The sequence below is a fragment of the Chlamydotis macqueenii genome, chromosome 1 (assembly GCF_036417535.1).
Source record: "Chlamydotis macqueenii isolate bChlMac1 chromosome 1, bChlMac1.mat, whole genome shotgun sequence".
Taxonomy (NCBI): domain Eukaryota; kingdom Metazoa; phylum Chordata; class Aves; order Otidiformes; family Otididae; genus Chlamydotis; species Chlamydotis macqueenii.
In genome coordinates, this window is record NC_141556.1 from 191,005,166 (window position 1) to 191,020,768 (window position 15,603).

Genomic DNA, 15,603 nt, shown 5'->3' on the forward strand with positions numbered 1-15,603 from the left:
ACTCAGAAGATGAAAATCTTTTAAACCAGAACTTAGACAGTTTCTGAAACAAAACAAAACAAAACAGAAGGAGTTCAGCAGATAATTATGTTTATTTTTTATAATTAATTTCTGAGCTGGATGATACTTCTAATTACTAACTGAAATTATCTAGGGAAAAATTAAATGTATTTATGATGCTGGTATCAGTATATGATATATTAGCTGTTAATCAGACAAGTCAGAAGGCATTCTTGCCTTTTCTTGGTATGAGTTATGATGAATTTTAGATAGAAATTTATTTTGCCCACTTTCACAGTCTTAAGGAAGAAATTGTTCTAGAGCAATGTGATTGGATTGAATTCAGTTCAGGTATTATTTAAAAAGCCTTGCTGTGAGGTTTTTTGATGAAACACTGTGTATCGGTTATTTCAAGAGAGGAAAAACCACTGAAAACATGCCACATATTTCATGACATTGCAAGGACCATAAAGCAGGTCTAAACCATAAGACCATGCAAATTATTGCCAACACAACTAGCTGTCATTGTTAAAACACTTATTTCATTGCCTTTATCTTATAGTTGTTTAAGTTGCTTTTGTTTACCTTTGAAGGGTAAAACAGCCTTAATGGAAACACTGCAACTGAAGTGACATCAGCGGCACACCTACAGCTTGCTGTGGTTCATGTGAATAAAAATAAGCCCTAATATAACTAGAATAAAATTACAGATCTTGTTCTCTTTGGCCCCTGCGTTGCACAGACAGACTGGGGCCCTTAGGGAATGGCCTCTGACGGAGCGAGTCGGACAGAAGGTGCAGAGTTTAACCTTTTTCCCAAGATCTGGAAGGAGCCAAACTCCCCCAAGTACCCAAAATACACCAGACAGAGGGTAACCGAGAATTGTCCTCTGATCCTTCATCGTCTATGCAGGAATTTCACTTATCTAAAGTTACAGTCTGGGTTTTGGGGGCATCCAAGCAAAGGGGGCGGTTGGAAAACAGCAGTCTGGGGTAATGCTAGAGACTCCAAACAAACCCAGGAGAATTTTGACATTCCCCTGCTGCTCCCATGAATAATCAAACCTTATTTAAACTGTCTAGGGATTATTTTTTTTTCTCCTTCAATTCCCACTAAGCCTTAGCCAGTATAGTGGGATTCCAGTGGGATCTTTAGTAGAGTAAAGTTCTATTTGTGCCACAGCCAACAACACAGCGTCTGGCGGCAATGGTTGGAGAGATGCAAGGAGTATTGCAACATGGTTCTCTTTACTCAGATGCCAGTTTGCACTTTGACCACAGGGTAATATAGGGGAGAGACAGAGAGGCTGCTGCAGATACCGACCTTCTCAGCTGGCCACTGACCCAGCAGCCTGCTCCCAAATCACTGCCTCTGACTGCTATTTCAGAAAGGGCTGAAGCCCATCCCGGGACCCATCTTTTGGCTGCAGAGACCCACCTCTCTGGCCACGGTGCAGACTGGATTCCCAGGTAGCTCTGAAGGTCTCATCCTGAAGCTGCAACCATACGACTGTTTGGACACACATTTACCTTCATGTCCAGGTGCCTTCATGCAAGTCAATGGATTTATCCAAGACAGTGAATTATGTGTTTGACAAAAGAGAATGCAAAAGTTTGCAACATCAGGGTTTCGATGATTCTCCCCCTCTACTCTGCCCTGGTGAGACTTGGAGTACTGCGTCCAGTTCCGGAGCCCCCAACATAAGAAGGACATGGACCAGTTGGAGAGGGTCCAGAGGAGGACGACGAAGATGATCAGAGGGCTGGAGCACCTTTCCTATGAGGACAGGCTGAGAGAGTTGGGGCGGTTCAGGCTGGAGAAGAGGAGGTTCTGGGAAGACCTGATAGAGGTCTTCCAGTACCTCAAGGGGGCCTACAAGAAAGATGGGGAGAGGCTGTTCAGTAGGGCCTGTTGTGATAGGACGAGGGGTAATGGTTTTAAAACAGAGGGAGGTAGATTTAGATTGGATATTAGGAAAAAATTTTTTACAATGCGAGTTGTAGAACACTGGCACAGGTTGCCCAGAGAGGTGGTGGAAGCCCCATCCCTGGAAACATTCAAGGCCAGGTTGGATGAGGTTCTGAGCAACCTGATCTAGTCGGGGATGTCCCTGCTTCTTGCAGGGGGGTTGGACTAGATGACCTTTGAAGGTCCCTTCCAACCCTAACAATTCTATGATTCTAAATGTGACAAATAAAATAAATATGAAGTTTAGGGTTGATCATCTCAAATGTAAATTTGCCTTAAACTCTCCTTAATATGTCTTTATTTTCATCCAGCGATTTACCTTCTTTAAATAAAAGAGAATTGAAGTTCCCATTGCTGTCTTTTAAAAACAAACAAAACCTGCAAACTGTACAGGAAAAAAAAAGCAGCACAAATAGAGGGGTGGGAGGAACTGATTAACAAGGAAAAAAAAATACGTATAGCTTGGTGAAGCAGCGGCTCACAGGCAATGTGATAAGTCTACAAATATTTGAAGGCTGTAAATACCGAGCACAGGAATTTAGTATGACACAGTCAGGCATAATCAGGACTAAAGGGAGAGGAGAAAAATATATGCTGAGAGTTGAGGAAAAAGACTTGCCAGTGAGACGCAATAGACCTGGGAATTAATAGATGGCATGCATGTCCTGCGGGGAGCCGCACCGTGTTGGTAAGTAAATAGGCTGAGAGAGATGACAGGACTGTTCGTCTTGTACTGCTGTGGTAAGGTGACTTGTAAAATCTCAGCCATTCATGCATGTAGGCTTAGCTTTCAAGAGCTGGCTTGGCTGTGTGTTTAACAGAGGCTGGCAGGCTGAGTTTCACAGGCCCGATGCAGATTTGGGCTGGCCATGCTACCCCCTGGGTGGCTGTGACCAATAAGGACATGCAGAAGGTTAAGGCAGGTGGGGTGCGCCGGTGCGGATTCGTAGCCCTGCCGGGTGGACATGAGACTGGATGGGGCAGAACTGTCTCTTTTGGGGCTTTCACCTTGTGTGGGACTAAAAAAGGAACAATGAAGCCAGACCCTTTTAAAGTTTGTGGGAAGGCAATGAGGGTGTTGGGGTAACAGAGCTGGCGGTCTGATCCCTTGGCCAGACAGGGGAGGTTTTGGCTCCGGTTCCTCTGCATCACCCCAGCAAGTTCTCAGATGCAGTGGACATAACCATTTTATAAGACTCAGCATTTTTTCCTTCGCCCCTCCCTCCTAAATGCTGCTGGCTGGTGCACCTTCTTCAGCAGCAAAGGGGGTAAAGGTTTGTCCCACCGTGCTGCAGGGTGCAGCCCCAGGGAGAGCCGGGCAGGCTGACCCAGCTCCAGCCCTGGGCGCAGGATCGGGATGGGGCAGGAAAACCTCTGGCCAGCCTTGCCCCAGCCGCTCCCAGCTTGGAAACTTCTGAACAAAATGTTCCCCGCTGGGAACTGGAAACAAGCTTGCTCCTTGTTGCAGATCTGAAAAAGACCTTACACACCCCAAAGACCATCCCGCTTGCTCCTCCCCGCCCCACCAGCAGCCGATGAAAGAAATTGCTTCCACTACGGCTCTTGGCTCTTACTAACGGAGAGTTATTTCCTGCTCAGGGCATGCTGGCCTCAGCCTCTGGAAATGGGAAATTCCACCCTGAAACCAGCGGGAGCTTATTTCACTGACCGACATCCGTCCCATCTCAGTGTCTTTCTGCAGGAGATTTTCCTCTGAGAAACTGGTGGGTTTTGGGGGTGGAAAAAGGAGATTTGTCAAAGTTTTTAACTGGCCTGATTATATCCATCATAGGAAAAGCATTGTGAAACAAGCCTCTAGTGACTTACTAATCTACTAAACTAGAGTTTAGAAGCAAAATTAATTTAGTTAAACCGGCAATTTATTCACAGACTAGAACTAACATTTTTAATTACAGCCAGTCCATTTTAACCTACACCCTGTCTGCAAAGTAAGGTTATTTGATCAAATACAGCTACTACTCTGAATTAAAAAAGCCAAGCACTGAGATTATGAGCGGTGCGAGATGGGAAGGCCTTTAGGTCTCATACTTCAGTTTGAAAAGGCACGGCTTTCGCAGTGCTGTGTTTACTGGTTTCCCTTCCCCGCATGTTGTGACTTGCAAGTACACTTCCAGGAGTGAAAACAAATCTACAGATGCGAGTTCATCACGCTCATCTCTGTAGGGTCTGATCTCTGACTCCATGCACTGCGTTACTGCTGCACTTTCAGCCCGCATTAACGACACATTTCTCTCACCCCTAGTTCTACACAAGGGCTGAGGACGCAGTGGTTTCTAAGCAGTTTGAATGTTGTCAGGTTAAACAGATGCAAGAAGAAAATTACCTCTCAGCTGAGAGGCATGCAGCAAAGCTCTGCATGAGGAGCTTGCACTGCAGAGCCGGGCAGCTGCAGAGCGGGCAGAGGAGGAGCAGGCAGCCAGCCAGCAGCCGGTGGTGCGGCTAGGGAAGAGTGCGAGTTTTCGGGGAAAGAGAGGAAAACCCAGGCAAGGCTGACCCACCGAGTCCAGAGCACTGCCAAGCACCTTGTTATGAGGGGCTGGCAGTGCCCAGGAGTTTTCCACAGGCGTGGTTTTGCAGGGATAAGGTTTGGAATAAAAAGCAATTAAATAGGGGTAGAATTGCAACTACGAGAAAAAAGTGAAGAAGTATTTCATAGAGTGGTAAACAAGATTATTTTCATTAAAACAGTACAGAATAAGGCCAAAAGGAGCAAGGTGCAGTTCTTGGCCTCAGGCTCTAGTGTCCTTAGGGCTGGTTGCACAGGACCAGTGGCACTGAGTGGTCTGCAAAAGGCTCAGCCTTTGCTCCCGCAGCTAAGTTCGTGCTCCCCTGCCAGCCCTCCGTTTCACCTCCCGCAGCTGGGCTGGGGGCCGGGCACCCCAGGCTGGGGCACCCCAGCGCCGTGTTTCGCCAACACCCGCGTTCATCTGGCACCTGCGTGCCACCAAGCATATGCTGCCTGTGACCGGCTTGCAGGCGAGCGGCTTTCCACATGTGCTGCCAGGGTCTCCGGATTGGTGTGCTCAGCAGAAGGGGCTGGTCCTTGAAGTCAGCTCCTCTGCCTGTGACAGATGATATTTTTATGCAAGAAAACAAAACCAGGATATCTGATGGACTGCATTATCTTTCCAGACAGCTTGGAGCTACAGCTGCAAAGTAAGAAGTTTTATGCTTAGACTTCAAAACTGTGAGTGGAATTTAAACATCAGTTTTAAACGCCTACTTTTTTTTTTTTTTTTTTTTTTTGGTGTGCAGCTTTCCATGAAGTATATATATCTGCATAATAACTTTCCATTATCAAGCAAGCTGTTGCAAATTCTTGTAAGATGAAATAATTATTGCTTTGGAAAACTTCACAAAGTGTTAACTGCATTTGCGACTGGACTAATAAATGCGTACTGAGGAGGAGGAGGATGCTCTTTTCAGTGAATGCAATTAGTCTAGCTGGAAATGGTTTCAAATTATCTTTTCCACTGGAAAATATGTTTGAGCAGGACTAGTTGTGCTGAGGGAGAATCTCCTGGGAGTTATCAGCAAATGTCAGGCTGGTCTGTGTGTCTTTGTCACGGGTGTCATTTGATGTTTGCTTGTGTATGGAGAGGGATTAGGTTGAAACCGGCTGTTACCATTGTGTGGCACTGCGCTCGCTAGATGAAAAATCTGTTGGTACCAGGTGTTAGCAAGCTGGCCAATTAATGATGGCTGTGGGAAATTATCTTAAGAGAATATTGCCCACTATGACGCAGATTTATAGAACTAATTTTAACAGATACATAGCACTAGTAGTAGATACTAGTGCACAAGAGGATCATCCTTGTAGCTGAAACATTCATAACCTGCTCTTTCTTGCGTGTGTTTGGATAGGAATAATGAAACAGTTTTCTGTGGGAGAGCTCTAGGGGCTGGTACCCAGGTCAGAAGTCCAAACCTGAGAAGGCAGTTTGCAACTCCAGGCTTGTGATATTTTAACTTTTCTATGGGAACTGTCCAGGATGGTCTAGGATGACCTCAATCATCTCAGAATTTTATTTTATATACAATTTTGAATTAAAAGAGCTGTATGTTGTAACTTTTATTGGTTCACTTAGATGCTAGTAAAAGCTGAGAGACATCCTTTAAAAAAAAAAAAAGTTTAAAATCCTGTCTGCATTGTTCCACATCTCTTTCTAGCTACCCAAGCCAATCCAATACCCTTCCCAATTTAACATTTATTGTATTTCTGTGCTATGTGGGCATGTTCTCAGCACCTTCATGCTTCTGTGCCTTCTCAAGTGCTTTGCATGAGTTTTTACTCCTGTATTCTGGTGAACCCAGGTGAAATCCAAAGGTGGTATGAAAAGAAAAGCGTGTTATTGCTAACTAGGTGTGGCAGAAATCCCATCCCTGGTGGATCCACCACCCCTCATTCTCCATCTGGGCACCTTCAGATCATGCAGCAACACAAACAGCATCCAGATGACGTATAGGCATACAAGTGCATTTCTGCTGAATTAGTTAGAGCGCGTAACATGGGATGTTCACCAACTTTGTACAGCTGGCAGTGGGGCAATTCAGTCTATCGCTTGGTACAAAGTAAATGTCAATATTTCTTTAACAGACAAACTGCTAGAGTAAATCTATACCATTTTGCTACTCTTACATCTTTGGTTGTAGATTTTTTGTTACAGCACTGGGATCTCTAAAGTTAGATGTATAGTATCATCAAGCCATGGCCTGAGTGAATCCAAACTTACTGGAAAGAATACGGTGATGATAAATTTCCCGTGTCTTCATTCCTTTCCTCTATCTTTTATTGGTCACTACAGCAGGGACACCCAATATTTGTCCAGCAGAGCAAAACACTGTGTTTTTCCCAAAGCTGAATTTGACACTGACGAAAAATGGTCCCATAGAGAAAATCATGAAACTCAACATATTTCAGCCAGAGAGGCCTTCTTAATTGATGTGGAGGAAATCCTAAACGGAGGAAGTCTTAACCCAAACTGCTAATAAATGTATGATGAATTAGTGTTCTGTGTTGAAAAAATTGCAGTATTTTTATTTCAAAAATGTTAAAATCGAACCATTTTCTTTCCATTTTCTAAAATAGCAAATGAAGGTTAAAAAAAAATCTAGGCACATACAGAAATGCTTTTCAGTGGCCTGTCATTTAAATGCTAATAAAGTCATTAAACTAAAGGGCCTTTATAATCCTTATAATGTAAAATGTTTCCTCTTCATGGAACATAATCTGGTTCTTCTTGTTCCCCTAATTCAGCTGTCTTTTCTCTGTTAGATATTGCTACCTAGATAGAATGGGCCAGATTCTCAGCTAGGCAAGCGTGAATAAAGAATAACTTCACTGAAGTCAATTACATGACCCTGGATTCCTTCCAGTGTGACCGGAGCTGGAATGTGGCTCCATACATGCAGCCTGAAGCCCTGCCAGGCTGGGCAAGGGGGTAAACAAAGAGCTACCGCAGTGGTGCGTGTTGCTCGCAGAAGGATGGCTATGGTCCTGCCAGCTTCCAGTTGTGCTTTCACCTACAGCTACTTCCAAGAGGGAAGATTAAACAGCACAATCTCACTTCTATTCCACGAGCATCAGTTATGTCTCTTCAAACTTACGCATGGTTTTGCAGAAAGGTGCTAAATCCAACTACTTGCTGCCATACCTTGTCTAACCCTTTGACATAGACCTCAACCAATAAAGTGCATCTGTTACACTATTTTCTTTCCTCCTGCTCAGAAAGATTTCAGGTTTTCCTTGATAACTTTCAGGTTTATATTGTTCTTTACTGGTGATGTTGTTTTGGGAAGCTTGGCTTCTCACTGTGAAAGTGCTGCTCTTTGTGATATTCTGGGACCTCCTGGAAGCTGCTCCCCCATTCCTAGAGAAAGTTCTGTTTCCGCCTGTTTTGCAATGATAACCACACTGTTCCCATGGCCACCTACCCAGCAAAATCTCTCCCGGGTCTTTGTCGTGGAGAGACTAATGAGATTATTTTGTACTATAGGTGGGGCTTCCTTACAACCGCTTTGATTTCCCTGTTCTACACGCTAGGACAGTCTGGAGCCGCTGCCCTAAAGAGAGGAAAGGTTTAGTGTGGCTATCTGCAGACTCTGTCCTGTCTCCTGAAATTCATCCCAAAGGCGCAAGTTGGCCATGTTTCAGATGGGAGAGCCAGCTCGCACTGCTGTTGCTGGTCCAAAATGGCTGGGTTATACCTCTCTTGCTGCAGCTACAGAACTGAATCCTGTGGTATTTTTACCAATAGCAATTCATCTCTGCTAGCTGGAAACGCCAAAGCTACAAAAGGATCTTAAGGGGAGGACTCTGCATAGGGTCTGGGGTGAGGATGGTTTCCCAGTTACTCTGAGCGAGAAACAAATGTGGTATGTTCAGATTTTAAGGAATTCATTACAAGTGCTACTTGCTGTGTGGATTTCCAGGGATGCTGAGTCTCTAAACATTCAGCATCACCATGGAAAAACCACCAGTGTAGCCAACAGGCAGGGGAGTGCCTGTTCTTCTTTGGGGCTTCACGGGTTCCTAGAATGAAGTATGCTCATATCTACCCCTGAAGTGGGGATTAGATGAAGCTAAGGCTCCGCTGAACTGCAGCTAAAATAGTTTCTTTTCAAGTACTTGTTATCATTACTCAGATATTTTCGTGCAATGTGGGCATGTTCTCAACAACAGCACTCCATTAGTCCAAAATAACTTACTAAATTCTCTCTGTAGGGGCACAAAGTTTACCTGTAACACAAAATATTCATATGATGTATGCAGCCTAATTACAAAATTTTTATAGAGATTTATAATGCTTTATCGAAACCTTAAAGTTTCATAAAATCTTACCTTTTATAAGGCATCTGCTGCTGCTGCCCAGAATGTATCACAGGCTCTTACATTGGAATAAGTAGTTCCAATAGTAAAGTAGGAAAATCTGCTCAATATTTTTATTTTTAAAATTAATATTCTGCTTCCACATATGCATTTATGAGATGGGGATATTTGTCATGCAGTTAGTCAATAAGGGTTATGAAAGGGATCTAGCAAAAGAAGAGAAAAAGTGGCTTAGCATGTACAAAAGAGCTCACAAATTTAAGGAGGTTTGTGGACCTAAGAGGTAACACCTTGGCTGCAACACTACTACAATCACTGTTTTTTCAGGCCTGAGAAGTATCACACTATGCTCTCACAAACTCTTTGTGAAACTGGGGCATTTGAGTCACCTGAGAGAAGCTGTCCAGAAGCAACGTATGAAAGGAAGGGAGTTACAGGGCAAGGGAAAGCACTGAAAAAACAGACTCATGCTAGTACTACACAAACACTTCTTGAAGCTGAAAGTGAGAAAGCACAAAAGCTGGCAAGGGGAAAGATGAGGGTATGAGTAAGAGTCATGTACCTCTGATGTTGTTTTTTACCTTTTGTGCTATGGATTTCGTGCCTTAGGGAGAATGAGTAATACTCTGTTTTGAAGACAAATTAAATTACCCTCATTAAATTGCTAGTTGTGGGTGCTCAGAAAAAAAAAGGTGTATCCATGTGCCAAAGGTAGGCACATCATCTGGGTTCACACAGTTGTAAAGGGGACGTGCAGGGCAGGAGGGAGGTACACTGCTGAGCAACCCAGACCACAAGCTCTCCAGCTCCATCCAGAAAAATGAGAGGGATCCCAAACGCAGTTGATCCGAAAACCTTTACAATCGCAACTGGATTTTTCAACATTTAAAACCCAGCCCCTTCATTATCTGCTGAAATTACAGCAGTATGAATGGCACATCTAGCTATCACAATAAGCCGTAACTTTTCCAAAAGTTTACAGAACCAGCAGCTGATATGCTTTAAGATATTTCTTCCTCTCTATGAATTACAGGCTGAGAGCCCTTTCCCTGGCATATTATTGCAGTTACACAAATGGAGGAATTAAGTATATCATAAAGAGGGGGCATCTGAAAACCTACATTGTGAGCAAGCAAGTGGGACTGACTCAAGTATTTCAGAGTTGAGGCAAAGGAAAAAAAAAATCTGAAAATCATTCTGGATATTGCCTGTCATCATCTCAAGCTGAAACTTTAAAAATTCCGATCTTTATACCTTGATACATATCTTCATACCTTTATATCTTTACACCTACCTTCATGTCTTCATACCTAACTTTATTAACCAGCAGAACTTAGACCCACCTAATTGAAACACTGATTCTTGGAAACAAATGTGGATTTAGCTTTTGTGCAAGTAGGATTCTAGCCTTGATGTTTACCAAGAAATTGCATCTCAAAATTACGAGGGTGGTGGAACATTGGAACAGGTTGCCCAGAGAGTTGGTGGATGCTCCATCCCTGGAAACATTCAAGGCCAGGTTGGATGGAGATCTGAGCAACCTGATCTGGTTGGAGATGTCCCTGTTTCTTGCAGGGGGGTTGGACTAGATGACCTTTAAAGGTGCCTTCCAAGCCAAACTATTCTATGATTCTATGATTCTATGAAAAGAAAATCTAGGCAACTGAAATGTAAAAGCATTAAAGGCAACATAAACATTCATGGGTTTTAAGCATTTGGTGAAATTTTTAATGGGTCGCTGCAGTAGAGTCCAGTTTTGGGTTAAGCAGTGTTGCGAATCCATTAAACCTAACAGGACCAGAAATAACATATAATTAAGGTGCCCTCAAACACTTTGTAAATGCCTTAGAGAACTCCCTCCTGTGTAATTTCTGCCTTTGAAACACTCTGCACTGATGCACAGCAACAGCAACCACATGAAACTCAGGCTGCGGAGGAAAGATAAGGATACTCTGCCCCTTGTTGTATCAAGAGAGCAATATCAAGGAGGACTGTGACTATATTTGCTGGAATTTGGTGGGGGTTAAAATTGAAAACATTGCAAAACACCATGAGAGCTGTGATGCCAGTATAGGATCCGGATATCAGTATCAGCATAGTCCGACATGCCTGAACACAAGCATCAGTGTTGAGGATGCCTGCGCTGTTGGTATTTCATCATTTTAATTGCAATAATACCTAGAGGTTAGGCTCCGCTGTGCCAGCTGCACAGTCTGTGGCAGTACACCTACACAGTGTGTCTGCACTCCACGGGTTCTGCTCTGCTCACAAAATAATACCCCTGACCTCAACTTCAAGGTGGCTTAAGCAACCCTGCCTCACTGCGGGGCAGAGGTGGGTTATAACCCTGCCTACTCTCAGTGCTAAATCTGAGGCCTCCCTTGAACGCTGTGTTTTCCAAGGGCCTTTCCACTATTTCCTTGGAGGTAAGAGAAAATTTTACTCTCTCTGTCAGGAGTATGTGGGTGTGAATCTCTGCAGGGTGAGGAGCGACAGCACCATGTCCTGCCACATCCGTGGTAAGTGTCCTCACCCCCGAGAGCATTGCACAGGCTGCAGGAGGCATGGCTGCTGCTCCCTCCCATGCCACCCCTGATTTTAGTGAGAGGCACCCCAGGGGATGCTCTGGCAGTCCTCCCTGAAGCAGCTTCTTAGGCACGGTGGAGAAACGCTGCATTGCCCTCGGGCACGGTTGCACTCAGTTACGCCATTGCCCCTCGAAGGAACTCAGGCACCAAACTTCAACACCTTAAATTATGCTGCTAGGATCAGGTGGGCATCCAAGTCAGGCATGCCAAAACTCACCCACAATTTCCAAGCAAGTAAGTAAAAATAACATTGCCACTCATGTTTTCAACTCTTACTATCTCCATCCCAACATGGATTAAACAAACATATGGATGTTAGCAGAAGGGGATGCCAAAGGGTAGGATGCTTTATGTAGATTATCTGCACGCACAGCTCACGTGTAGTCAGGAGCAGTGATTTCAAACGCCGCCAGCTTGGCTGCCCGGTAGTGAAGCAGAGAGCAGCATGCCTCTTCCAGGTCCTCAACAGAATTTTCTGCAACATTGAAGTTAGCAGTCTGTAAGTGATCTACCTACTCTTCATTACTGCTCTTTATTGGGGTACAAAGATCTTGGGATGTATGCATTGTCCCTTTTTAAGATTTTGAAATCGACTTCCATTTACTTTTTCCCCCAGTCCTGAAATTGCCAAATATTTCTGGGAAACATCTCCATGGAATTGAGATGCTGCTCCATAGCCTTTGCAAATGTAAATTAACTAATCTTGCAGGAGCAATTGACAGAAAAGTAATTTCCCTTTATCATGATAAACAGTATTGCAGTATGAGAATAATGACTACGATTTAAGCAGCTATGAATTGTGCATTAGGGAGCTCTAGGCCTGAATATTGCTCATGATGAAATTTAAACTGCATTTTTTCTGCATCTAGCTGTTTATAAATAACACTACAGTTACAACCACAATAGTCTTTTTTGTCACCAATTTTTTATTGCCACTGACAGTAGAATAAAAGATCTAGCTAGCTGATGGTCGGTGCAGTAAATAGAGATTAAAATATTCTTTGTTACATTCAAACTTCACTAGAAATGCGGACAAATCGAAACCCTAGATCCAAGCACAATATGAAGTGTAAGTGCCTTGAAAACCTAAGCAAACATTTAGCAGCTAGGATCTCTTTCAAAGGCTGGTAATGAAAAAAAAAAAAAAACCGCAAAAAAGCCCCTGAGATTTTGATACAAATTTCTGACTTGGACCTATCTCTCATCCTACCTGGCAACCATATTTAGATGCAGAAGAATAAGTAGGGTAATAGGTATTGTAGTAGCCCTCAAAACCTGCTGGATCCTGCACACTCCAGTGCTTGCACAGGTGTGCAGTGAGCTCCACAGCTCTCAGTCATGTTGTAATGCACTCCGTGCTTGCATCCATCATACAACAAACCCTTCTGATTGTCCCACTTGCATGCTGCTGAAATCCTTGATTTACAGTCAACTTGTGAGACTGATCTTCCTGTGAATAGGGGACAACCAAGGGACAGCCTTGCTCGTGGTGTTGATATGGCTATTTTTACAATTCATCGGCAAGACAGAGCACACCAGCAAGCCTCTCTTGACCATGGTGGATCTTCCTGGAGGGCTGGAGCTCAGCGTCTGGCACCCGTTCTTTACACATGTTTTACTATGTGTGGACATGAAATCCGTGAAGGCATTTCTCATGGCCATCTCCATGCTGCGTTTTATAGGAGAGGTGAGCATGGTCTGGCCTTTACTCCATGGGCAGCGATGCTGGAGCTGCAGGTGGTAGCGGCAGTGGCATCTGCAGCGGGAGCGTGCTGGTCCTTCAGAACTCCTCCTCCAGCCTGGGTGCTGTATGCATATACTCAGCAGCTCCCAGCTTCTTGGAAATGCTTTGTCTGAGAAATGCAGCACTTCCCAAATGGTAGGAGAGAAATGCAATAACATATTTTATTTGTATATATTTAAGATATATTTTATTACTCCATGGTTGAGCCATTGCCCTCTAATTTCTCACTGTTTTTTACAATAGGACTGAGTCTTCAAGAGAGGGCTTCAAAGAGGAAAAAGAGTGTGTTGAGGCAGGAGGTGGGATTGGTGAAGTAGACATAAGAGATGACATGGAGAAATGCGAAGCAAAGCAGACATGGGCATTGCTGTATGATGTGTTTTGGCTCAACTAAATGGAAATGAGCATCTATTACATTTTTATAAACCAGGCAAAAATAATCACAGGTAGCGATAAACTAGCTTCAGTGTAAATACAAGCTCTGCTGCATGATCCTCTGTGATAACGGGATAATTTACTGATGCAAAGAACTTTTTTTTCTGCCGTCTGTGAATTAGCTAACATAGCTCCGCATGCAAGAGATAAAATACCTTGGTTTTCTAATGGGCCTCACAGGGAAGGAGTATAGGATCTAAAAGATCAGCAGAAAAAAAGAAAAACAACAGACTGAAATAGCAACAAAGAGGCAAATGGATAATTTTGTGCATGTAGGACTCTTCTGGGTTTTTGAGGGGTTTTTTTGCAAGCATCCCTAACACTGTTTTCTGTTCCTTTGACCCTTTCTTACTGCTCTGCAACTTGAGAGAGGTACAGATATTACAACTGTCTATTGCCTGTAAAGGAGTAAAGGAAATAAACAACCTAAAGATGCAGATCCCTATGATGCCAAAAAGGCATAAGATCATGATTAATGGAAGAAATAGTTTAATGTGACAACTGGTGAGAATTTACCTTGAAAAAAGAAATATTCAGTCTGAAGACGTACACCTTGAAACTGGTTGTAATTGAAAGCCACTACAGTAGAGCAAATTGGAAACCTTTTAATAGTGGCTAAAATATTTTCTATTTAATTGAGACCAGCATATTAGCTTCAGTCTACGAATAAATATTTTGAGTCAAGAATTTTTTGATAGAAATCTATAATTACCTTTGCAATATTGCTGGTATCCATCTACTTAGCAAAGACTCTGACTTTATTAGCTATTTAATCATCTGAAATACTCTATTACCAAATGCTGAGGGAGAACAATGTCTCTGTCATATTCTGCAGCTGTTGGGTTGTGTTTAATAACCTGTTATATTTCAGACCCTGTAGAAATTAGTCACTGAAACTTTTCTTCTTTTAGTCAATCCTCAGATTAAAGATATGGCCAAACTAAATCTTTCTTTGAAGCTAGCTTCACAGAGTTTTCATCCTCACCTAAGATTTAGATTTCCTCAAAGTCTCTGTTAGCAATCTGTGTTCCTCCAAAATGTTAAAAAAGTTGTGCTTTTAGGGTCATGTCCTTCTACACACGCCAGCTGATGGGGACCCTGCTCTGACCTCAGCGGGAGCAGGGATGGGGAACTCCTGGCGCTGTGCCTCCAAGCGTGCTGCAAAAGCCACGGCAACCGTGCGTGACCTGGTCAGCAGTCCTATCCAATGATGAACCTCCAAACTGCCAAGAAAATGATGGAAATAAGGCCACACTTGTCAGTGGGGATGTAGCTGTGATGTAAATGGGAGTGACTGAATCCCTGTTCCTCTCCCCCTTTCCCCATGAGTTTGCCTGCTGGAGGCAGTCTCAGGCAACGTGACTGTGAGCTGGGGGAATATTTTTCCCCATGCTCTGGCCAGCTCCATGTCTTTTCTCCAGGAGACACTACAGGTACAGAACCACAGTGGGAAATTCTGCAGAAGTTTGACAGAGCCTAGAAAGTGTGCAAAGATGTTAAGAGACCATGTGCCTGATTCTCCTGCACCTGTAAGTAAATCTCACATCTCTTCTTTTCTGCACATGAGGTGTCTCTGGCCAAGTTAGTCAAGGAGGCCAGCTTTTGCTAACTATGTTATTTGGCTAACAGCTCTAGGGCTGAGTCAGTGTCAACAGCTTGTAGAGCTGAGACAGCCAAGAAAAGCCTTCTGAGGAGCCCAAGCCTCGTAGGCCAGCGCAGTAAGGAAACAGAAACACTGGGATTCAGAACAGGGAGGGTAACTAATGCTAGTCTTCATCTGAATTATACAGCTGAGGAATGAAATTACCTAGTATCTAGTTTGTTCCTCTGCCACTGCCATTCTCTCCGTTGCATTCCTTTGCCATGAGTTCAGTCCGTATCATCTTCCCCTGTTGTTGATCCCAGATTAAGCTAGCTGAAAGGCATGGAGTACAAGGGAAAACGCTCCTTTTCACACATTGCAAACCAAGGCCGCTCAGTGGGTTTTCCAAGAGCTAGGACTCAAGGGACAAGAGATT

At 43.7% G+C, this 15,603-nt stretch overlaps 1 protein-coding gene across 6 annotated transcripts in view; it reads left to right on the forward strand.

Annotated features, from left to right (window-relative positions):
- Window positions 1–2,552: 2,552 nt before the first annotated feature.
- Window positions 2,553–15,603, forward strand: part of STARD13 (StAR related lipid transfer domain containing 13) — a 302,655-nt gene continuing 289,604 nt past the window's right edge. For 2 of the 6 annotated variants that reach the window (XM_086771980.1, XM_086771987.1), the window contains exons 1-3: window positions 2,553–2,656; window positions 3,568–3,692; window positions 5,122–5,176. The gene's annotated coding sequence lies outside the window, so the exon portion shown is untranslated. Of the gene's footprint in view, window positions 2,657–3,567; window positions 3,693–5,075; window positions 5,177–11,273; window positions 11,338–15,603 lie in introns of those variants that run through there. The other 4 variants (XM_086771983.1, XM_086771984.1, XM_086771985.1 and 1 more) reach the window with 4 other exon arrangements.